The following is a 26,254-nucleotide window of genomic DNA, read 5'->3' on the forward strand; positions in this document are numbered from 1 at the left end:
TGTTTAGTGAAAAAATAAAAAACTGGGGCCCATTCCTGCAAATTCATGTGTGTAAGGTTTCCTCACAGGAAGAAAAGATTTGCATGCATATCAATTTGCCATATCAATACATGATGGCTTTCACTGCAACGAAAGTCATTTGTGGATTAAGAAACACAATAGCATGCTTCTTCAGTTTTTAAGCAGTCTCTTTCCTTCAAAAAAGGATCTGCTAATTCTTAGCTACATCACAAACTTTTGCTGAAATGGTATGATGGTCATATGTGTGGTCCCTTGAGGACATGGCTAGACAAGCTAAAGCCCCTACGATAGACTGTGGTTTGACTAGTACAACTTACTTTGCTCCGGGGTTGGAAGTGGGGCTGGGATAAGCTATACTGGCAAAGTATAAACTGTGTCCATACTGGGAGTGTGTTGTGGATACAGGATACAGCCCTACCTGCCAACGGCTCGCCAGGTACAGCAGAACTCAGGGAAGCTGGAAAGTTTGCATATTGTGTATTACCCCTTGCCTAGCCTCTCTTCTGAATAAAAAATGGTGTGGAATCTAATTTCCTCTCTGAATAAAACATGAATATAGATAAGACAAGCAAGGACCCAAAGACCATAGCAGCGCATTTCCTTGTGCTCCTTATTATTCAGCATCATGGAAGCTCACTGATAGAGCAGCTCTAGAAACCATCTGTCATTGAGCGGCAACTTATTCAAATGAAATCAACTGTGAAGTAATCATGGTTCTCATTTTTATTCTCTCTCCTTACAGTGAACTTGATTAAAATCCAGCGCACGGTGTGCAAACAGGCTGTTGTAAATTTGTACACTGACAAAAGGGAAGAGAAAGTGATCTGCCCACGTGCCCAGAACTTCTTCATTCTACCTGGAGACAAAGCGGGCAGCACATGCCGAGCTGCATAAACAAGTCCTGCCTGAATGCAAACTGTCCCCATCTCACACAAAGGCCAAGTCTGCTGCACGACACAATGACAGGGGGTGAGGAGAAGCTAATGTTATTAGCCAATATAATAGACCAGCTACATCGGGAATAAATTACAGAGAGATGGATCAGCGCATGCTTGAAAAGTCTGCGGCCTGGGTTTTCGTGGAATTAGCTCGAACCAGACAGGACTCTGCCTCCTCGCCGGCGAGCGTAAATTAGAAGCGTCTCCATTGTGAGGCTAGTCTGAAAGAGCCTGGGAATCGGGCCCGCTCAGTCAGTCATTTGCTGCTTTGTCTATTCATTAAAGCCCTCTTATCCTCTGCACAGATGGCCAATGTACTATTGTACTGTAATAAGTGGCCAAGTTTGGTGGGAAAAAAAATCCCAGAAAGAAGAGAAAAAAAATGTTTTGGGTTTTTTTTTTATGACTAAAACTTAATAATTATCTCTTCTCCATGGAAAATGCTTCAAATATCTATACATTAAGCCATCAAAGACTTCCCTGTTCATGGGGTCATTTTAAAATCACATTAGGTAACACATGATAAAAAAAATACACCTTTTAATTCTTGTGATGACAGGGCTGTGAGGGCAGTTACACGCTGTTGGCACAGTAGCTATCTAACATCTTGCCTCCTACATGGCCAGAGGAAATACAGCATGTCTGAGCTCAAGCAGTCTGCAACCACCATAACTGGCTTAAAGTAACAAAGGAAGTCCTATGGTATGCCAGGCACCAAAGCCAGATTTCCAGTCCCAATGTGGTGTCTTAACTGCAACTAGATCTCTCTCTAACACGTAACTCTGAACACAGACATGACTGGTTATTAGGGCTGTGTGAGGCTTCAGTCCTGATTTGATTCGGCAGAGATTCAGCCTGATTCGGTGGCCAAATCTCTGAAACAAATAAGGAGACCCTTTAATCTCTCCGAATCGAACTGGAACCCTTCAAGTTGATTCAGAGAGGTTTGGAAAGATTCGGAGATTCGGACATAGACACAGCTTTAAATGTTTTTTCTCTGTACCTCAAGGTACCAGGCGGCTTGTGATCACTGAGATGCTGGGGTGGATGGATCGTCCCACAGGAGCGCGGGGGGCTCCCCAGCATGCTCAGCAGCTGACCTGAAAGTAGATCGGAAGCACTTCCAGTCTACTTATGTGTCCACGAGGGAGCACTCAGGGGGGCCTCTCCATGCACCCCCAGCTTAGCAACTGGTGCTTCTTGGGTCTGGGGGAGCACTGAGGGTCCCCCCATGGCTGATCACCGAGCCAGGAGGATGTGGGGGCCCCCATGGTGCACTCCCTGGCAGATCCAAAAGTTGACAAGATGTACTTCTGGTCCACTTCTGGGTTCACTGCTGAGCACATTGGGGGGCTCGCTGCATGGGATTCTCCATCTGCCTCAGCATCAAAGTGTTCATAAGCCACGCCTGGTACCTCGAGGTATGTAGAAAAAACATTTAAAGCTGTGTCTATGGCTAAATCGCTGATTCTCCAAATTAGCATCAAATCTTCAGATTTGGATTCAGCCAAATCAAACTGGGGACAGTGATCCGAATCAATGAATCAAATCACTGTCCCCCAAATTGGGCTGAATCTCATAGATTTCATAGACATCAGGGCTGGAAGGGACCTTGGGAGATCATCGAGTCCAGCCCCCTGCCCAAGAGGCAGGAAGTCAGCTGGGGTCATAGGATCCCAGCAAGATAAGCAACCAATTTACTCTTGAAGGTGTTCAGTGTAGGTGCTTGAACCACCTCCGCTGGCAGACTGTTCCAGACCTTGGGGGCTCGGACAGTAAAGAAATTCTTCCTTATGTCCAGCCTGAAACGGTCTTGTAGGAGTTTGTGACCATTGGACCTCGTCATCCCTTGGGGCGCTCTGGTGAACAAACGTTCCCCCAGATCCTGGTGGTCACCCCTGATAAACTTATAGGTGGCCATCAGATCACCCCTGAGCCTGCGCTTTTCCAGGCTAAAGAGTCCCATGGCTATCAGCCTGTCATCGTAAGATCTGTTTTCCTGACCTCTGATCATGCGCGTGGCTCTCCTCTGGACTCTCTCAAGCTTCTCCACATCCTTTTTGAATTGTGGAGCCCAAAACTGGACGCAGTACTCCAGCTGCGGCCTCACCAAGGCCAAGTACAGGGGAAGAAGGACATACCGGGATTTGCTTGAGAAGCATCTACGGATGCACGCCAGCGTTTTGGTTGCTTTACTAGCTGCAGCATCGCATTGGAGGCTCATGTTCATCTTGTGGTCAATGATGACCCCCAAGTCTCTTTCTTCTGTAGTGCTATCCAACGTAGCACTGCCGAGCCTATAAGGATGCTGCAGGTTTTTCGTCCCAAGGTGGAGAACCTCACATTTTTCGGTGTTAAACACCATCAGGTTCTCATCCGCCCATTTGCTGAGCTTGTCCAGGTCAGCCTGGATCACCCGCCTATCTTCTGGCATGGATGCTTTGCCCCAAAGTTTGGTGTCATCAGCGAACTTGGCCAGTCCACTCCTAACTCCAGTGTCCACATCATTAATGAAGATGTTGAACAGGATGGGTCCCAGGACCCATCAACTGAGTATGGCCCATTTCACGCACCCCTATTGGATATCCATGTTTGAAGTCAGACAGAAGGTTGGGAACCTTAAAGACTGACTGTTTCAGAAAGGCATGAGCATGTGTAGGCAACACCCAACTTCATCAGGTGGTAACATTTGATGAAGCAGCACCTGGTACATCTGCTAGCAGATATTAGCATCTAAAGAAGTAGGTTTTTGCCTATGAAAGCTCATGCCCTTCCGAATCAATTTGTTTTTAAGTTACCCCATCCTGCCCTACCTTCTGTCTTATCTAACACTATAAACTAGCTAATCTGCATAAGTAATAATACAAGTCTAAATCCATGCCAGAATTCCACAAAATTACATCAAGGATGACTTAAGCATGATGCATATATTAAAACAACATGGTCCCTGTGACAGCAATAGAACTGTACGGGCACAGCGGATGGGGCTTATATCTCATAAGCAGTGAGTGCTTGCATTTGTAAAAATATCCTGTTGCATTTCTATAACAACATACTATTTAAATAGTGGTAGAATTACCCAAGTCACTATTTCAGTGGTTTGCAACCTCCTTAGACTCAAGGTACCCCGTATTAAACTCAAGGAACCCCTCATAAAAGGCCAGCTTTTCACTTTCCCATGTTTTTTGACTATGGAGAAACAACAGAGCGATTTTTCTGTTGCAAAAAACTCACATCAGAATGAGTGATGAGTTTCTATTTGAAACCTCTAGGTTTATTTTGTGAATCATGTGTAGCTAGTTTTGTGGTACCCTGAAAAGACTCTCACGACATGTGGAGGTACTGTGGCAGCCTGGTTAAGAATCACTTCCCTGTTTAACTGAAACCACAGGAGCAAAAGCATCATTTGCACACTTGCATTGGGTAGCATGTGGCAGAAATGTACTAGTTAGCATGTCAATGTTAGTCAAAGGTATGTACTAATGGAGGATAATTTCATTCATTTTTAAAGGTACTCCTCGGCAGCAAATAAGCAGACCTAGGTGTGGTCCTTCAGTGAAGCTGCACAATTAGTATGGAATTAAAACTTGAAAAGGCATGATGATGAAAAACACTATCTGTGGAAAAGCCCATTCAGTTCAATAAGAATTTGTTGTAGAAGACTTTAGATTGATTAACACAGTGAAAACACTGGCTTAAAAAGACCCAAGTAAATATATTTGCTGTAAAATAAAGGGCAGTAATTAGTGCTTTCAATGCTGTTTTAATCTGGGAACCGTTTTTTTAACTCATCAATCTGAAAAACACGCACACAGACATTTACTGCACAAAACACGGTTTTTGTGTTAACTCCAATGAAGGGCTCTCCTATGCAAAGGTGGCCATGTGAATATGAATGACCTTTAAGTAAGAAAATGACATGGGGAGAAAAAATGAAAAGGTCTGCATTTGAAAGCAGAGTGCATCTCTGCCCCCCTACAACCTGAAGGTGCACTAAGGACACATATGTTATCTTTGCCATGAGAAAGAGTTTTTAGAAATTTAGCACTACAGTGTTTGTTAAATGAAGTAATTTCCCCAGGGGATATATCGAAAACAGAGCCAGTTTTGCAGCTATATATGTATACTGGTATCTGTGAGTGTCTCTTCTTGAGGTGCTTTCTTAGGCTAAGGGCTGACATTACACATAAACTGGTTTACGTGATCAGAAACTGGTTTAAACTTGTAAGAGAACAGACATTCAGTGCACATAAACCAGTTTCAAAATGGCTGAAGCCAGGTTGAGATAAACTGAATGTAGTATCAGACTTAACTGATTGAGCTCAAATTAGTTTATGCAATGTCTGTCCCAGACCCCTTTCTGGTTTAAGTTAAAACAGAGTCCCCCAGCATCCCAGAATACCCTCTGGGCTGGGTTGTGCTCACTGTTCCCCAGCCAGAACAGGGACAGGCAGGGACGAGGGCCTGGCCAGATGCTGTCCCAAAGGGAGCAGGGAAGAAGTTTATTCCTCACCTGCTCCTGCCCTGCCCTGTCCCACCAACACAAATCTGTACTTTGCCATCGTGGCTGCTCCAGTGGCAGGGGCATGGCCAGCCCGGGCAGTAGCCTTGGCTGAACTGGTCAGAGAGGGATTTCATTCCCCCCCCTCGGTCCCCCCAGCAGGAATCCAAGCCAGGTCTGCCGGGCGCTCTCCTTTTGCTGCTGCAGTGGCAGGGCCGGGCGCAGCCAGAGGCAGGCTGGCATGACCCTGGAGAAAGAATGGGCAGGGAGGGGGGTTATTCCTCCCTCGACCCTCACTACCCCCAGGGGACCTTAGGTGGCAAACCGCCACTGCCATTTGCTCCCTGCTTGGGACAAGCAGTGGAATAAGCCCCCATACTGCCCACTCCGCTGGACACCAGAGGAAGGGAGGAATAACTCTCCTCCCTGCCCCCTTCCTAAGGGGCCCTGCCAGCTGGCGTCTGGCCGCGACCCACCCCACTGCTACAGTGGCGAGGGAACAGGACTCTTGATGGGGGCAGCAGCCACTGTCATAGTGTCAGGGAGTGTTAGCTCCTTCCTGGCGGGGGCAGGGGGGGCTGCACTGTGGGCTAGGAAGAGTTGCAGTGGACTGTGCACGGCAGCATCGGGGCTCAGAGGGGGCCAGAGCACTCCGCCCTCCCGCCCCACGCTTTCCCTACCCTGCAGCATGGCCGCCTCTGAGTCCCAGTGCTGCCACACACAGTCCACCAAATCTATGCCCACCCCACAGTGCGGGCCCCCACCAGGAACGGGATCATGCTCCCTGACACCGTGACAGCAGCTGCTGCCCCATCAAGAGACCTGCCCCCTCATCGCTGCAGTGGCGGGGTGGGGGCATGGCCAAACAGTAGGCAGCAGGGCCCTTTAGGCTGGGGGCAGGGAGGGAGATTATTCCCCCTTCCCTCCAGCATCCAGTGGAGGGGGCAATAGGGGGCCTATTCTGCTGCTTGCCCCAAGCAGGGAGTGAGCGGCGGTGGTGGTAGTTGGGGTGGGCAGACCCAGCTGTGGTCCCTTGGGTGAAGAAATAACCCCCTCCCACCCCCTCTGCCTTGGGGGCCATGCTGGCCCGCCTCTGGCCATGCCCAGGCCCGCCGCTGCAGCAGCGAGGGGGGAGCGCCTGGCAGACCCAGCTTGTGTCTCTGCTGGTGGGACAGGGAGGGGGAAATTAAACCCGTCTCTGGCCAGTTCAGCCGCGGCTACTGCCCGGGCTGGCCATGCTCCCCCCAGTACAGTTCCCCTGCAGCCGATGGCGCGCTCTAGTGCCCGCTGGCACCTGGCCTGAGCAACTGCAGGCATGTGCCAGCATTTCCTCAGTCCAGAGGGAATGTCTGTACAGTTACAAATCGGTTCAACCTAGGCAGGTTAGACTAACCTGCAAAGATTGAATCAAGTCAGGCTCTGGCTTTTTGAATGTCTGTCCCTAGCTCCACTGTCTATGTTAATAAGTATCTGCCCATGTCTTGAGGCATGTTTTTATTGCTATAGACATGGGCACTCACAGGGCCAATCAATACATCCAGAAACATAGAAATAGATTTTTTGGCTGTTTACATTTGACTTGATTTTAACAGTACCATTCACAGCATTTATAAAACCAAGGGCCCTGAATAGGCTAATGTACAATCTGGCTCCTTGGAAAGCAGTGTGGAAGTCTGCTTCTTTCTGTGTTTGCTCCCAGCTCACCTCACTGGCAACCAGCAAGGCCTCACTACATGGCTCACACATAAAAGCCCTTAGCTTCTGCTCGCTGGTGCCTGAAGCAAGGCCCATTGAAGTCAACAGGCATCTTGCCACTGAGTTCAGTGGGCTTTGTGTCAGGCCCTTTGTGCTTGCCCTAGCCCTGTTTCTGTGCGTTCTCCCCGTGAACGTTAGCTCTGTTTGGTCCAAACTGCAGTCGAACCTCAGAACTCAGATGTGGCGAAATGGTCTTATGAATGCCTGAAATGCACAGCTGCAGGGTGGCACTTGAGAGAAGATTTAGTGTTTGAACAGGAACTTTAAGAAATTTCATGTCTTTTATAATTGCGCAAAACCAAAGATTAAAGTCTGGCTTTCTTTTTAGTGTAGCTCCTGGGTGAATTTCTTGCTCACAAAACAAAGTGACTCAGAGGGCTGGCATGAGCTAGTCATAATGCTGGAGGCCCTTGCAAGACACCTCTTTGCTGCCAGGACCATGCTTTTCTCCCCTGACCTTGATATTTCTTCAATTCCAGGCCTGTGCCTCTTCACAGAAGACACTGCAAATGGCAAGAAATGGCTTTGCGAACTGTGCAAATGGAACTGGAAAAACAAAAGCAAATTAAGCCAGCATTTGAAGTTTACCAAATGGAATATCCCCATGTTTCCTTTCAAAGCATAAAACAGTTATGCAGCTATGTTCCTTTGGGACCATACACAACCCTTGGTCACCCTCATAGGAGCCTATTGCTGCCCCATTTTCTTATTATGCTCTGGGGTTTGCAGTTTCCTGCATGGTTGTCACCAACCAAAGTCCATGTGTCTCAGTAGCACTGTATTATCCTAGGGTTTTCCATAGCACTCACGCCTGCTCTACATTTTCTCTAAGTGTTTCCAAGGAAAATTAAAACTGCATATAAAGATTTGAAGATAGAGGGGGAAATCTTGACTTGCTTCAAGTAGCACGAGTTTTGCCATTGCAGCTCTTGTTATTGTAGCTGAACACAAACCAATGTGCCATGCGTGCACACAGCTGGGCCATGCGGTTACCTGAGAGAGGTTGCTGAAAGACGCTTCAGGACCATCCCCTCTTGCTCTTGGGAAAAAGATAAAATAAAGCACAAGATGGAATAAGGAGCAAGGATGGCAGCTCCTGGTCCTTCTCCACACTTGCTTTTCATGAGATGAAGAGGTTATTTCCTGTCAGTTGGTTGGAAAATTTTTCATAGTAGACATTATATCTATCTAGCCAACGCCCCCTACCCCCCCAAAAAAACAACCCCAATTAAATACTCCAAACTCCGGAGCTACAATTTAAACTGGGGGTAGGCAGCCCCTGGTATAGGTGCCAGAGTGTGGCACGGGCAGCATTTTGCTTGGCAGCGGCCTAAGGGCGAATGCTGGGGAAGGGACTGGGGCTGCGCTGCCACAGCAAGGACTGGGCCCTTTGTGGCTCCCCCGCTGTCTGCTCCTGGCATGCCAATACCTTACAAATCACGGTTCCAGCTGTTTTGGGCACTCCACCCAAAAATGTTGCCAATCCCTGATTTAAACTGTTTAAAGATTGGAAAATAAACCTCAGGAAAGATCATGGAGCAGGAAAAATAAAAGCATGTTCTTAATCCAAAGGCAGCTTGCTTGTCTTTGCTTGCCTCCTACTTTACATAATCTTGGTTGACTAACAAGACTTTCCAACTCTCCCACTGGTGGGCTAGGTTCAATTTACAATGTTATCTGAGGTCACTTAGACTGTGAACTCTCTTGCTCACTGCCTACCACCTACGTTTGCTTTGAAATTCCCCTTGCTTAATTGAGCTGTATTAGCTTAGAGGAGAGGCATGGCATCAGTGGTAACAAGATGGAGAAGCAGAGGTGTTTGGTAAAAGCCTCTTTCACAAGATGGAGAAAGCTATTATGGAAACCTTGTGGGTGTGTATTTTCCTGAGAGGTCATTATTTAAGCAAGCCCAGATGTATAAGTGGAAGCAACCAGATGTTTGTTTAGGGAGAATATTTTTGCTGTTTCCAGCATTAATAATGCATTTAATAGCTCAAAAGAAAACATTTCTTATGAGTAACACTTGCTGAGATAATGGTAAATTATTTTTAAAATGTAGAAACATTTTCAAGAAAAAAAAACAACCCTTCAAACCTTCTGTAAGTTTGGGACTAGGCAGAGACACCATCCCAACAGATTTTTTGTATTTAAAAAATGTTTTTTTTTAATTACATGCTTTTTTTTCAACATACTTTTATACCAAAAACTTGAAGTTTTCCCAAAAAATGGGTTTTTGATGAAAAATTGACATTTTCTAGGGCATATTGTGGCAAAAGCGTTATCTTTTTCATTTTTTTGCCAGGATTTTCTGGGAAATAACCCATAGTTCTCTGGCTAATGGTACTTGGCCCTAGCTCTATAGAAAACAAACCTAATTTTTTCATGGTTTTGAATAAGGAGTTGTAGACCATTTAAATAGCTTTACTCCCACACTGCTGTCCTCAACCATGCAGGCCAAATCCTTGGCTCATCCTGAGGAAGGTGATGGCAGCCCGACCTACCTTGCTCTTGATTCACCCAGTTGTTCTTAGTTCACTTTTTCTTCCTTGAGTTCCATTCAAACTCAGTCAGATAATTTCTTCCAGCCTGGCCCAATAGCTTGGAAACAGGGGGAAAGGACAGCAACATTTTAAGCAAAGAAATGGAAAGTCGTTCTTTACTCAATGCCCATCCAATGTGCAGAATTCACATGGCTGGATTTTACATGGAGCTTGATTATTTAATCTTGGTGATGAGAGATGACCTCTGCAGCTACTCAAGTCAACACAACACCAGGATCATGAAATGACTTGAGGGCAAGAACTGTCCTGAATGTTGCCTTACACAGCTGCCTGCATGCATTATGGGGCAAGAAAGAGTCACAGCCTAATGGCAGCTGTTCCTGTGTGCAGCTATCTTAAGATGCTGGTCTCCATTCTTGTTCTTCCCTGCTTTCTGGAGGGTATTAGTATATGAAGTGTCACTTCCATCCTAGGTGAAATGTCACGGAGCAACGGTTACAGTACTGGGAAGCTCAGTTGAGGGAAAAGAGGGAAGGAAACGGAAAGGTGAAAGTATACTGGACAGGAATACTGAGAGGACAAGAAAACTGGACTAGGCAGGCAGGTGTAGTGATAAAAGTTATAATTTAGAAACACTCCCTTATTTAGGAGAGTTGGGATTTGGGAGATAGGCCTTCAGTTAGGGAGCAGCTAGCCCGTTAGATAAAGACCAAGGGTCTGAAGAGGATGATTACTTTTTTATAATAAAGTTCATTTTTTACTTCTTCTCATTCACATATGCCTGTATTTATTGAACCCAGTGATCACTACAGCAGGGTCTTTTAAATTTTCCCACTTCTGAAAACCAGAGGCTCCACTAGTGATTTTAGGAAGTATGTAGGGATAAATCCTCAAAACATGATATAAACCTTCCATAATGCCTCATATTAATGACTCCCCCTTCTGAATGTAATAACATTGAAAAGAGTGCAGTCAGACGAGGAGGCCTCCTTCCTTCAACTCCAATATAGGGCCAGCATTTCTTTCCTTCCAAATGTACACATCCCTTTGCTTATTTCATCTTTAAAAACAATGACGCTACTTGTTCATTTAGGAAGAAAAATAAAGGGCCAAATCTTGCTTGCCTTATGCACCTGAATAATCCCATGGCAGCTTGTTGAACGAACTCATTCAGTCATAAAGAAGGGAAACAAGGAGGGAGAGAGAGAGGAAGAACCTCTGGAATGTATTCCAATTTTACAAAGGAATACCAGTCCCCAAGAAGAAGTTTGCACGGGGACCCAGGTACTCTGTACGTGTATATAGATCCATACATATCTATGGAGAGGCCAAGGAAAACAAGCTTCTTCTAACCTGTAGATCAGGTGGTTTGAAAGAAGGGATTTGTGGAGAACGTTGCCTTGCAGTGGATAAAAGTGGGTGAATTCTTCATGACAAAAGATGAGCCAATGAAAGAATAAGCCACTAATCCCAATCAGAGACCTGCAGGCAGTCTTTTTTTTAAAAAGGCATGTGGATGCAACTGCCTGGGAAATCAGCATAATGGAACTCATCTCTTAAATGTCTTTCTCAGCTTTATAACTGCCTCCAGGAATCGTTATTGGAATAAGAGAAGGAAAAGTGCTGAGGAGGGACACGCCACTTAAACCATGTGGGTTGTTTTCTGCACGCTATGCCTTTACTTTCTAAATAATCACCAAGAAAGCACTCATTTTCAATTCTGAATCACGGTTGCTTGGGACAATTAACTATATTGGCCTTTCAAAACACAAACTTTCTCCCCCTTCTCACTGTCTAAATCTTAGATCAAATCATATCCCATATATATTGATATATTTCCCATTTAAAATTCATGCTCACTGCCACCTATCAATTCAATCATAATTCCTGTGCCATTTTGTGCCACGCTCTTCCTAAGCACAACACAGTGCTCCATGTATCCAGCCAGATGTTTGCAAACTCACCTGGTTGGATTATGGGTTGTGCACCAGTTGGTTTGTATGATTTTAACTCTGGCTGAAAAAGTCACATGAAGGCATATTATGTTTTGTGGGAACCTGAGACTCTACGGAGGCTTGCCGATGTGTTTGCTTGTGTGGTTAGTTAACGCACTTGACAGACCTTATTTTTTACATGGTGTAGTTTTTTTGTGTTGATTCATATATGCATATTTGTCCATCGCTTCCCTACCACACCTGCATGGCACTTACAATGCATTTCTCTAGGATTACGAATGATTCAAACTTCTGAGCAGCTTATAGCCAGCATCCATATTTAAAACGAAACTTCCTCGGCTACAAAATGGCTTCTCTATTCCCTCCAGATGTGAGAGGACTCCATGAATCCCTGCTCTTAAATTATCCAGGCCAGAGGTTCAGGCTGGAAAATATTTCATTCTTGACCAGCGACAGGTTTGCAGTCCTGTATCTAATGACTCTGGAGCAGGGGTCAGCATCCCCCAGCACATGCACCTCTGGCCTCCATGTTGCTCGCTATGCATGCCTCAGGACAGACAGAAACAAGTCAGGCCAAATCTCCATGGACCCCAGTGCAGCTGCTTGTAGCCTTCCAGCTGTCTACCACATCTGGCCTGGGGTCTGGGCGGTCCCCTGAGGCCCGTCACAGAGCCCAGGCTGCTCACAGCAGGCACTAGGAAGGCTGTAAACAGCTGTACTGCGGTCCATGGAGCCCTGGCCTGGCTCGTTGCTGGAAGTGGGTGCACATGTGCCTTGGTTAGACGGCAGGGAAAGGGCCAGAGCTGTACTGCCACAACTGCGTCTCACAGCTTCTCTGCCATCCATGCCATCGTAGCATGTCAACATTTTACAAGTCAAGGTTGTGGGTATTTTTGGTACTCTGCCCCAAAAAATGTTGCCGACACCCGCTTTAGAGCATGGGTTCTCCATGTGGAGGACAAAGACATGTGCTTGGAGGTGATGATCACTCCATCTTCCCCATACCATTGAGTTGGAGGTGGATCCCAGCAGGTGGGTTGGCATGGAAGGGGTCCCTGAGTGACAAGGGTTGAGAACCATTTCTGTATTAGTAAAATGTGCTCTCTTATAGCAGAGACCCAGGGAGTCACTCTTTCCAGCACTGCACAAAGCATTCATTTAATGGTGGATGGTAAAACATTTAAAATAAAAATAAACCATATACAGCTATGCAAGATGAAACTACTATCAAACTAACAACTATGAAACTAAGATAATGGTAAGTTTATTTTTTAATATTTTGAAGGGAATACGACATGTAGTAATTATGGTTTTTCCTGTTGAGGTCCATATAATTGTACAAACACCTCTAAGGTACCCTCTTGCTAAAAGGTAGGAGAAACAAGTGCTGCATACAATATTTTAAAACCCTGCGACAGTTTTACAAAAATGGCTTCCCTATACGTTTTGTAACATAAGCCAAACAAATGAAAATGTAGTGTATCACCATTTACATGTAGTCAGCTACAGGTAACTCAGAGAATTGCCATACCATTTTAGGTTCATAGGAATGTAGGGCTAAAAGGGACTTTACAAGGTCATGTAGTCCAGCCCCTTGCTCAAGGCAGGATCATCCCCGACTAAATTATCCCCGCCAAGTATCTGTTCAACCTGCTGTTGAGACGTTCGAGGGGTAGAGATTTCACAGTTTCTCCAGGTAGTCTGTTCCAGTGCCTGACACCCTCATAGTCAAAAAGTTCCTCCTAATCTCCAGCTTAAATTTCCCTCGCTGTACTTTGAAGCCAATGCTCCTAGTCCTGTCCCCTACAGACACAGAGAAAAGCCCAGCTCCATTTTCTCTATAATCATCTTTCAGGTATTTGAAGCTCTACAAAACAATGCCAAAACCCCCTTGGTTTTCTTTTCTTTAACCTAAATAACCCTGAATAAACCTCTAATCATTTTATTGGTCTCCACTGGACTCTTTCCAATCCATCCACATGTTTCTTGAAGTGTGGAGCCCAAAACTGGACAGAATACTTCAAGTGAGGCCTTGCCAGCATTGTGTTTTTTTGTGGGCCACTTCCTGAACTCTTTATGTTTTAAACTTATCACTTGAAATTAAGTCTTTTATGGGAGTGATTCAGAAATGCTATAGAGCAATGGTTTTCAACCTTTTTTCATTTGCAGACCCCTAAAAATTTTGGAATGGAGGCGTGGACACTGTTGAATGGTAAATGTGGGTATTCACATACTTTTGATTGATCAAAGTCATCTTTTGTGGACCCCTTAGACATAGCCTGCAGGCCCCGATGTGTCCACGGACCACAGGTTGAAAACCACTGCTCTAGATTTTTACTGGGTGTGATGTGTGAGCAGAGCAGGATTAGTAAACAATGTGAGAAAGAACCTGTGCCCCATTCTGGTACAATGCTAACAGACCAAGACGTCTTACTTTAAGGTCATACTGGTACCCTAGAAAATCTAGAATCAAACATGTATGCTATTGATAAATTCTGTTTTGGGAATAGAGGGGAAATCTGTGCTGCAGTAACAAGTGCTTGTACTAGTTGATTTGATGTGTTCTTCAACAGCCTTCAGCAGATAATCAGAGAGAATATGGACTATGCTGGCTATTCATATCATCATCTGTTACGATGGACTAGAAGCAACATTTCTGATTCTTCCAAACCCTTCCTGAATCAGTCATTAAGGCCAAAATGCTTTCTCTGCTTTTCAGAAGAGCAAAGGTTCTTCAAGGGGAATGGAGCCCCTCTAAGCTACTGCCTTTCTCCTTGCCATAATTCACCCTTGCTTTTTTTTTTTAAGAAGCTAGCCTGAAGGATAATTTTGTCATTGTTTTGTAGAATTTGAGTCCCAAAAAGCAAAACTGTTTCACTCTCACCAGGAAAATGTGGTCGGTGTTGGACATCAGATAAGAAAAGGAGCATCATTCCAACAGGGAAACATGGGCATGAACTAAAGAAGCATGAACTATGTCAGCAAAACAGAAGAGGATTTGTACAAGAAGCAGAACCACGGGCATCTCCAGATAAAAAACACACCATGGTACCCTCCTGCAGAGGAACATATTACGTTGTCAGTTGGTCAAAGACTGGAGAGGTTGCATTACACAACATCAACAGCCAACTTCTGCCCTTCCTGCATAACAGAGGGAATCTGGATTAAGTTCATAGATGGGTGAATGTTTGGCAAAAGCTATGCTCCTTTGGGTCATCAGTAGCCATGGCTAAGAGCAGTGATGCCCAACAGGATGTTACGCAGCTTCCAAATTCACATCTGGCTTTCTCCTGTATGAACAGAAAGCCTCTGGCCATACTGAGCAGGGGACTTCATTTGTATCAATACCAGACTATTAAAAGGTAGCTGTTTCTGGGGAATTAGAGATGAAAACATAAGGGTAGATTGATTTGATGTAAGAGAACTACCGCCACACAAAAAAATAAAGTTTCTGGGAAATGTTCATGATAGAATTGTCTCTTTCTGTTACATGTCACATTAAGGCTAGACTATAGGTGTAACAGGCCAGATTATGTTGTACACACAGTTTTTGGCATGTTTCATCTGAATAAGTAAGTGATAACATTTACCCACAAAGGCTGCACGATGCAGCTGTTCGGGCCTGGAAAGCTGTCCACACAGAAGGGAGTGGCATGGGCCAAACTGTCATTGAGCATAGACTAGCTCAGCTCCATCCAAGTCACTTGGGTTCTGCCCCCTCATTGAGGATGTGGCCACTGGTGTCCAAAATGTGAATCACTCGTGTTACTTTGAAACCCTACTCCCCTAAACCGTCCTTAACCCTTTATGTCCAAGTACGTGAATGTTGCACATCCCCAGGAGCCCTTTGTCCGTGTTGCGATTCAAAGAACGCACGCGCCAAAGAACCCACAAATCTACAAGGTGAAGCTACAGCCTTGTGCCTCCAGAAATCAGAATTGGTCCGGTGTATTTAAAGAATCATGGCTTTAACTTAAAGGTCAAAGGAAAATGAGTAATGAACTCAGCTTCAAACAATGCAAAACCTAGAAATGTTTCTGGTGTATAATGTATGTGGCTGTTATCCTCCTTGTGCCATTTAGAGTTCATAAATACAATGTAAAGGAAATGTCCTTTCATCTCATATTAACAATCAGAATCAGAAGAAAAAAGACCATTGACCTTAACAAGAACAGAATTCAAATGAGTAATAATTTCCTCCTATTTTAAAAAAGCTTTCAATAAATTTATTGTTTTGGGTTTTCATAGGGTTTGGCTGCTGTGCTGGGAACACTGGTATTTTCTTATCAAGCTTATACCCATATATAATATGAGTTAATGAAATGCGGTGCAGCCTGGTGCTGGCTGTGATAGAGATGTGCTGATACACACACCGTTTCAGGGTGGGTGGAATACTTTGTATTTTCTCATGCTCAACATTTTAATTATGGATTTTTTCTTTGTGGGTGAGGGGGGAAGTGGGTTATAAAATTAGGACTTTATTTTAGTGCAGATTTAATTGCCTCAGCCTTCTTTTAGATGTTTTGAATAACTTTAGAAGTAACAATGCACAAAAGCACAGGAAGCAATATGTGAAGTAAGACATTGCTATAGTTAAAATGCTTACTTTGGCCACAATTTACAGACTTGGGTGTGTAAGGTTAGGCACTAAGGCTTTGTGTTGCAACTCCTAAATAAAGTTCTTAGAAGCACTGCACGCTGTCTACTCCCACCACATTAATTTTGACCTCAGTTACATGGAGATGTAGTTGGAGAACTGGGCACTGAGATAAAACATGCTTGGAGTCAGTTTATCCAATACCTGCCAACTACAACCGTCTTGTACCTTCCCCTGCAGTACTGGCCAACTTGATAACCGGATACTGGGCTGCAGGGTCTACCAGTCTGTTCCCAGCCTGGCAATCAGGGTTTGAACTACGGGGGAGCTCGGGGGGGGGCTGAGGCCCCGCATAAGGCATGAGAACTGCCTCGCAAGATTTGAAAATCATAACCTGAGAGGATTAGAGTGCTGATTTTATTAGGGCATTGTGATGGGTAGCACTTACCCACTAATGGGTAGCACATAGTCAAAGTGTAATTTGAACCCTGCTGGCAATTCCTATGTTCTAGAATGACTACTAATGACTGTGACATTTCCAGTGCAAATGAGATTGGTCTGGCTAAAAATATACACCAGCAGAACTGAGAACAACAGGAGTAGAAAACAGGGCCTCCAAATTTACCTCTTCCTTTTGAGCAAATGATTGCATGTTTTCTTATCCCATAAAACAAACCTAACTTAGCCTTAAAATCATTGGTGCTAATAATTGGTGCAAATCCATAGGATCAAGTTGTGATCTCTCTTATATCATTACTTGATACAGTGAACTCTGTATCATACACATATGTGTTCATTTGGGGGAAACTATGTACAATTTATGAATTCTGGTTAATTTGATGAACTCTTCAGCATTTAGCAAAACAACCATGAGGTAGCAACAGGTCTTGACAGGTAAAAATTTCCCAACCCCACCTCCTTTGGAAGAAGGAACAGCATGAAGAAAATAAGCTGTTAGTCATCATATCTGAGTTCTTTGGTATGGCAGTCTGAAGGCAGGCAGGGGTGGAAAATGGGGCTGGAAACAGGACAACCAGGTGGCAGTGCTTATCTTTGAAATCTTAAAGGGACTTCCAGAGACAAAAGGAAATGGACAGGAGATACTGTTGACATCAAATGATCCCAGCAAGGTGTCTGTCCAATCTCCTCTTGAAGACTTCCAAGGTTGGGGACTGCACCACCACCTTGGGAAGTCTATTTCAGATTCTGGTCACCCTTACTGTAAAGTAGATTTTCCTTACATCCAACTTGAAACCGTCCTCTAACAGTTTATGGCCATTGTTCCTTGTCCTCTCCTGGGGTGCCCTAGTAAACAGTTTTTCTCCCAGCTCCCAATATTCCCCCCATTACATACTTATAGATGGCCACCAAGTCCCCACCTCAGTCTTCTCTTCCCCAGGCTGCACAGTCCCAGATCTCTTAGTCTTTCCCCATAAGGTTTGTCCTCCAGGCCCTTAATCATTCTTGTGGCCCTTCCTTGGACCCTTTCAAGATTCTCCATGTCTTTTTTGAAGTGCGGCACCAAGAACTGGATACAGGACTCCAGCTGGGGTCTCACCAGTGCCAAGTAGAGAGGAAGCATCACTTCCTTAGCCCTGCTTGCAACGTATCAGCTAATGCATCCCAATATGCTATTAACTCTGTTGACTACAGCATTGCATTGGCAGGTCATGTTCATCCTGTGATCAACCATAACCCCAAGTTCCCTTTTAGCCATCATGCTGGCCAGGACAACTCTTCCTAACCTATATTTATGTTGCTGGTTACTTCTCCCCAGATGAAGCACTTTGCATTTATCCTTACTGAATGCTCAAGAGTGGTAGGGAGAGATGTATAGGAGTTTTATTGTTCTGCCTGGGTTAGTATATTTCTCAAGAATGAAGGGTGGTTGGCTTTGGAAGCTATTGCAAAGTCTCTGTGCTTCAGCTAGGTGTTCCTAAAGGGTCAACTCTAACCCACAGTGTCCGCAAGGTTAAAGTTGGAAAGAATATGGATACATGATAGAGGTGTTCCTGAGGGTGTCAACTTTGGTCTGTGGGCAGCTGGGCTATGAGATCCCATTTCCAGGAAAGGGTAAGAGACCCCCTGTATCAGAGGCACCTAGCAGACACACACTTAGATCAGGAAGCATAAAGTAGATGGGCCTAGTATACATCTGGCTTGGGGAGACTTACTGGAGCTATGATTCATACAGACAGAAGTGAGTTTAAAAACAATGAACCCTCAGTGCTCAAGCCTGGAAGATAATTTTTGAAAACTGGTGGGTTTGCTCACGTGGAGGGTAACAAGTATTATATGTTGGTGGAGCAGTAACCCCTCGCAGCAATCAAGGATCAGGGCCTTGTTGGGTTGAACTCCAAAGAGAGTAAGTCTTTCCCTCAACCAAGTGAGGGAACTGCCATGCAATGAGCAGGACCTCTAAAAGTTATTGCATCTATCTTAGCCTTTCCATTGTCCTGTACCTTGGGCTGTCAGTTACTGCTGCAAAGTTGGTTGTGAAATGCTACCAAGTCACTCTTCTTTGCTCTGCTTGACATAGAAATATATAGAAAACAGCGTCATGGCGGGGGATGAAGAGCATGACTGTCTGCAACACTCCACTCAGTTCAGTTCAGAGATTAAGGAGGACAGGCAGGTTAATAGGGGCAGCATCTTAGCTGGAGCAAGTCAGCTGAGTCAAGCCCAATTGCACCATTTGATTATTTGCCGCTTACACACAAATAACTAAGATCAGGTTTTAAGTTAATGGCGTAGACTGAAAATACACAGAGTAGGAATTGGAGAGAGAATTATTCTGGCAAGCGAGACATAGTTGGTTTTAAAGGAAACTTGATCTTTTACTTCTGCCAGTGCTTATACATTTGGCCAGGCTGTTTACATAGTCTTATATGTATGCTGGAAATATATGGGCCTGAATGACTGTCACTTGATGTAAATGAGCACAGTTGCTCTGAAGTCCAAAAAGCTTCCTCCGATTACAATCAGCTGAGGATTTGGCCCACAGATTGCAGGGGAGCCTTCTTGTCTCAGTGCTATTGTTAACATTTCCTGTTTATGTAACTTCAGCACAAAGACTCATAGGTCCCATCTACATTACAAAACAACCATATTAGCTGGACCAGATTTTGAATAATGTTTTCTTGACAGGTTTTGGATGTTTTCCATTTCAGTGACAAGAATTAAGTCACCTGCACTGATCCTGCAATCCTACCCACCAGACCTTTTAATTGTGAGGCTGAGCACTTTTGGAAGTGATTTTAAAGTCATCTCACTGTTCTAGATGGAGACTTGTAGGGCAGGGGTAGTTAACCTACAGCACAGGTGCCACAAGTGGCAAGGGGCAGCCTCTGTGTGTGGCACAAGGCAGATTGGGGAGGTGACAGGTAGCACAGTGCCAGATTGGGCAGGGAGCAGAAAGCAGAGCATCAAACCAGGCTGAAAGCACAGGGCAGGAATCAGAAAGCAGAGCAGCAGCTTGGGCAGGGGATAGAGATTGCAATGGCCAGGAGGCCTAATTTGTGGCACAGCTGCCAAAATGACTGACCACCACTATTGCAGGGTAACAGGTTCTGTGATCTTTAGACTTCACTGATCTACTTGTTACACGCAGAAGGAGGAAACAAGGTTAATTGCACATATATCCTGGTTTGAAAAACCCATCTTAAAAATCTGGTTACTCATACATTTTTCAAATCATATATTATCAACGCATATGTCAGTGCAGCCTGACCTGGGTAGCATCCACAGCATCTCAGGGATTACTAAAATACAGCAGTGGGCATACAGGAAGAAAGATGCAAAGAATTAGAATTAAGAATATTGTGCACTAATCCTTGACAACAATGGTGAATCTGTGGGAACAGAAAGAATTCCTCACCTGGAAGAGGAAGTGAATGTGATCGGGAGGGAGAACTAGATGGGGACCAGCGCTGTGAGTAGGCAGAAGTGCAGTGTATGAAGTGAGGGGAAAGGGGTCTCACGTGATGCAGGGAGAAGAGAAATGGTCATTGACGCCGGGTGCAGATACACATCACTTTGACTTAAGGGTGCGGAGGCAGAAAACATGGTTTTACGCAGGTGCAAATCATCCCATTCCAGGGTAAATGTACCTCTCAAAGTGAGTAACTCTACACTAGTGTGCACTCTCCAGCCCTCCTGGCCACTTTCATCCTTGGGTAGCTTGAAAACTGCCTCCTTCACCACCTAGGCACCAGGTGTGTTACTAACACCTACTATGGGCAACCAGCTTCTTCAGAGTCTGGCCCTTGCCATGGAATAAACACTATGGAGTAAAATCCAGGGTAAATCACTCTGGATCAATCCTGCTGTGCGTCTACACTTTATGGCATATGCTGTACACCTTGCATATAGTATCACCTCCCCATGACTATTAAGGAGCGATTTTCAAACACATGGATGAGTGTTAGATACTCAGGACCCACTGTTTTTTTCCACCAAGAGCTCACTTAATTTCTATCAACTTTTAATGGAAGCTAAGTAGCATAGTACAGTGCCATTTGTGCCTTCAAACATACACCCCCATGTCTTAATTTATCACTGTTATTTGGGGAAAAAAAAGAATTCTTGCCAATACCTGGTAATAAAATCTTGTTCAAAATTAAACTGAACAGCTATTCAAAATGGGAAGCTGTGATAGGCAGGGGCAGATCCAGAGTGGGTACAGGGGCATGGCTGCATCACCCTTTTGGGTCAAACCATGGAAGCAGCAGTCTAGGACTTTTTTAAAGTCTGCAAATCAGGTAATTGATGGCAATGGGAGGGGTCCTCCTCCCTGCTCAGCCCTCCAGGGGCTCCCCACTGGCCCAGGAGCAGGTGCAGGGATGGGGAACCTGCCTGCCAATGCTGCCGCCACTGCTACAGTCCCTGGATGAGCTTGGCTCTTTGTATAGCTCAGTTGGAGTGGGGCAGGAGCAGCTCGCCCCACCACCAGAAATAGCAGGGACAGTGACAGTCATTGGCAGGGAAGCAGGTGAAAGAGAGAGGATGGGAGGGGGATTGTGAGAGCTGGGGGGAGATTCTTATCTGATCTGGGGACTTTAAAAGTCCCCAGCTGATAGCATGGTCTGTCTGCCTTGTTGTGGGGGGAGGGGAGGGGAGGGGGAAGGCTGGGAGCCAGGGTACAGCCGCCACTGAAGCATCAGGCACCACTCCCCGCTTCCCTCCCTTACAAAATCCTGGATCCACCCACGGTGAGAGTCCTTATTATTGAAGGAGCAATCAGTGCTGATGCAGGACTGGATGGCCTGAATCAGCTCTAGCCATAAACATTACACTTTGAAAATGAACATAGACTTCATGTTTTAAAGCAACCAAATATTATGCAAGGGGTGGGGGGAAAGATAAGATCTTTGACCTATGTTAAATATATTTAATGGGTCTATAGAATATCTTTATAGCCCAAGCCTCAGGCAGCATCGGCAAAGACGACCTGGGGGAAACAGGGGGTGTATCATTTGAATGTTATTGTCCTGGTGATTAAACAAAATAGTATGAGTAGGTGGTGCGACAGGAATCATAGAAATCATAGACTCATAGAATCACTGAGTCGGAAGGGACTTGGACAGATCATCGAGTCCGACCCCCTGCCATGGGCAGGAAGGAGCACTGGGGGTGGCAGGGGTCAGAAGACCCCAGCCAGGTGCCTATCCAGTCTCCTCTTGAAGATTTCCAGGGAAGGTGAGAGCACCACCTCTCTGGGAAGCCTCTTCCAGGCTCTGGCCACCCTTACAGTGAAGTCGTTCTTCCTGATATCTAACCTAAACCTGTCCTCCCTCAGCTTGTGGCCACTGTTCCTGGTGACTCCAAAGGGGGCCCTGGTGAACAGACTTTCTCCGAGTCCCTGCTGCTGGCCCCTGATAAAGTTGCAGGCAGCCACAAGATCCCCCCTCAGTCTCCTCTTGCAGAGACTGAAGAGATTCAGGTCCCTCAGCCTCTCCTCATAGGGCTGGCCATGGAGGCCCTCAACCATGCGGGGGCCTCCTCTTGACCCTCCCCAGGTTCTCCACATCCCTCTTGAAGTGTGGCGCCCAGAACTGGACACAGGACTCCAGCTGTGGCCTGACCAGTGCCGCATAGAGGGGGAGCAAGACCTCTCTGGACCTGTTAGTGATGACCCTGTTGATGCATGACAGGGTGCGGTTGGCTCTGCCTATTGCTTCGTCGCATTGGTGACTCATATTCATCCTGGAGTCAATCCTGACTCCAAGATCCCTCTCTGCCTCTGTGCTGCTGAGAGTGTCAGCCCCTAACTATAACCATAATAGTTTCAAGTTTCATAGTTTGTAGGGTTGGAAGGGACCTGAGCAGATCATATAGTCCGACCCCCTGCCATGACAGGAAAGAGTACTGGGGTCAAATTACCCCAGCAAGATGTTCATCTAACCTCCTCTTAAACACCCTCAGGGTAGGAGCCAGGACCACCTCTCTTGGAAGCTGGTTCCAGACCCTAGCCGCCCTGACTGTGAAGTAGCGCCTCCTGATATCTAACCTAAACCTACCCTCTGCCAGCTTGTGACTGTTATTCCTGGTCACTCCTGGCGGTGCTCGGGGAAACAGTGCCTGCTGATCCCCCCTGACTAGTTTATAACAGGCCACAAGATCCCCCCTCAGCCTTCTCTTGTGGAGGCTGGACAGGTTCAGGTCCCATAGCCTCTCCTCATAGGGGCTGCCCTGCTGTCCCCCGATCATGCGAGTGGCCTCCTCTGGCCCCTCTCCATGCTGTCGACATCCCTCTTGAAGTGCGGCGCCCAGAATTGGATGCAATACTCCAGCTGCGGCCTGACCAGTGCCGCATAGAGGGGGAGGATCACCTCCTTGGACCTGCTCGAGATGCATCTGTGGATGCATGCCAAGGTGTGGTTGGCCTTCCTTGCTGCCTCTCCACACTGCCGGCCCATGTTCATCTTGGAGTCAATGATGACCCCCAGATCCCTTTCCGCCTCCGTGCTGACAAGAGGGGAGTTCCCCAACCTGTAGGTATGGTGCTGGTTCTTCCTCCCCAGGTGCATCACCTTGCATTTATCTGTGTTGAAACCCATCCTATTCTCATCCGCCCGCCCTTGTAACCTGTCTAGGTCTGATTGTAGCCTGTTGCATCCTTCCAATGTACTCGCGTCCCCCCAAATCTTAGTGTCATCAGCAAATTTGAACAGGGTGCTTTTTACCCCCTCATCCAAATCGCTGATAAAGATGCTGAACAATGCAGGCCTGAGTACCGAGCCCTGCAGAACCCCACTGCCCACATCCCTCCAGGTTGAGAAGGACCCATCTACTACCACCCTCTAGGTGCGGCCCTCCAGCCAGTTGGCAACCCATTTGACTGTGTGGGTGTTTACACCACAGCCCCCCACTTTCTTAATGAGAACAGGGTGAGAGACAGTGTCAAAAGCCTTCCGGAAGTCCAGGAAGATTATATCCACTGCTACCCCTGCGTCTAATGATCTGGTGATCTGATCGTAAAAGGCCACCAGGTTGGTCTGACAGGACCTGCCACTGATGAACCCATGCTGGTTGCCCCTAAGCATGCAGTCTCCTGCTGGCCCCTCCTGGATGTGTGCCAGCATAATTTTCTCGAACAGCTTGCCTAGGATCGAGGTAAGACTAACTGGCCTATAGTTTCCCGGGTCCTCCTTCCTGCCTTTTTTGAAGATGGGGACCACGTTGGCCCTCTTCCAGTCCTCCAGTACCTCACCAGACCACCACGAGTGCTCATAAAGTTGTGCCAGGGGACTTGCAATGACCTTGGCCAGTTCCTTTAGAACTCTAGGGTGGAGATCATCCGGGCCATCTGACTTGAATACGTCCAATCCCTCCAGAAGCTCCCTAACTAAATCCTTGCTAACCCGTGGCCCAGGTTCCCTCTCCCCAGGTGCAGCACCCTGCACTTGTCCTTGTTGAACCGCATCCTGTTCAGATCTGCCCACTTCTCTAACCTGTCCAGGTCTGCCTGGATGCGGTCCCTGCCTGCTGGTGTATTCACTTTACCCCACAGCTTGGTGTCATCAGCGAACTTGAGCAGGGTGCTCTCCACACCCTTGTCCAGGTCACTGATGAAGATGTTGAACAGCACCAGCCCAAGGACCGAGCCCTGGGGGACTCCGGTGCCTACACCCTCCCAGGTCAACATCGACCCGTCCACCACCACCCTCTGGGTGCGCCCTTGGAGCCAGTTTGCCACCCATGTGACTGTGCATTTGTCAATGCTGCAGTCCCTCAGCTTGCCCACCAGAATTGGGTGGGACTGTGTTGAAGACCTTCTAGAAATCCAAGAAGATGACATTGACTTCCTCCTTCCCATCTAAGCTTTTTGTTACCTGGTCATAGAAAAAGACCAGGTTGGTCAGGCAGGATCAGCCTGGCACAAACCCATGTTGGTTACACCTCAACATCACTTCCCCTGCAGGGCTCTCACAAATGTGGCCCTTGCATAAACAACTACTGAATGACTGCACAATGACCAGCGCTACTGCGCAGTACATGTTTTTTGCCCACATTACTACTGCACCATAGTGTCACCGTAGGGACAGGGCCCAGCAACACTGCTGCGCAGTAGCAATGAGCTACAACTCAGTAACTCTTTGCTACTGTGCCCTAGTGTCTTGTGTAGATGCAACCTGTGGCAATCATATTATGGGCCTATACCCTTAGTGTAATGAATTATGCAGAGGAGAAGCTGTAGCTTGTGAAAGCACATAGCTACTAAAAAGAACCACACTGTGAAGAACACAGCAAGATCTAACCACCTTCGAGGTAGTTACACATCTGTTTGTAACAGTGCCATCTAGTGACTCCCATTGGACAGCAGATGTCAACTCTCCTCTCATTCTCATGTCCCCAGAATCAGACTCAGTCCCAGGTATGACAACATTATAAGTGATTGTCCCAGGAGACAAAGTAATGGGAAATACTCACCAGCAACTTGAGACGCAGCATACAACAGGTGGAATGAAGAGCCCATGCAGCTCATCAGCCAACTTTTTATTCAATTATGGTTGGCCGATGACGTCAGTGTCAGATGCCAGCTGGCAGAGATAAAAATGGCAGCCAATGCCACAGATGGGGCAGACAGCATGGGTGAGGAGCTGCAGCCACCACTGGCAGTGAGAGGGACTCTCCCCATGGGACCCACAGAGCCTGGCAAGCTGGGGAGGACACTAATGGTGCAAGATAGAGCACCCCAACAGGAGCCCAAACAGGACAACGAGGGAGCAGTAGGCACGCCGGCCAGAGACTTTGCTGGAGTGGCACCTGCAAGCAGAGCTGACCACAGGTGTGACTGCTGGGACAACAGGGCACTGAGGAAGCCACGCCAGGGGTAGAAGACCTTGGGAGAGCCCTGAGGGGGTTTACAGTCAGGGGGGGCATCGCCGCTAATCCCAGATGGAGTGACGGGCAGATGAGAGTAATGCTGGAGGTGACAGGTCAGGAGGGGACCAAAAAACCCCAGTAAGAGTCTCAGGGAGGATAGTAAGAGGGCAGGGAGTGGTCTGTCATTCAATATTTAGTTGTTGCATTTATTTAGTTACCCCAGATGAAGGGGCATAGGGGAAGGGGGCGTGTACCCCGTGGAGCGAGGCTGAAGAGAAGCCTCGGAAGGTTTACCTTTTTTTTTGTGTGTTTTCCCCTGAAGGAAGGGGTGAAGGTAAGGAGGGCTGACGGGCAGGCCCCTTTGGGTGAACATGGCTACAGGCCATGGAGACCTAGAAGCAAAGTCAGAAGGCGTTGCCCCACAGAGCAGACGAGGCCAATGGGTGGGTGACGCACCAAAGGAGGCGTGAGGCCGGGGTGTAGGGATGGCGGAGCCCTGTGAATGACCATCGGGTGAACCACGGGCCACCGAGTACACTTGACGACCAACCCCGCCTACTGAAGGAACAACAAGTCATGGCAGGTGAGAATGGGGTTGGCGACCCAAGGGGAAGACATTGACTTGGGCGACGACACAAGTCCTTAAGGTGCTCAATGTC

General features: G+C 46.6%; 1 pseudogene; it reads left to right on the forward strand.

The window, feature by feature from the left end:
* Nucleotides 1-2,320: 2,320 nt before the first annotated feature.
* LOC149872279 (uncharacterized) overlaps nucleotides 2,321-26,254 on the forward strand; it is a 62,961-nt pseudogene continuing 39,027 nt past the window's right edge.

Source organism: Crocodylus siamensis, chromosome 2 (genome assembly GCF_052110815.1).
Source record: "Crocodylus siamensis isolate JL-2025a chromosome 2, ASM5211081v1, whole genome shotgun sequence".
NCBI lineage: Eukaryota > Metazoa > Chordata > Crocodylia > Crocodylidae > Crocodylus > Crocodylus siamensis.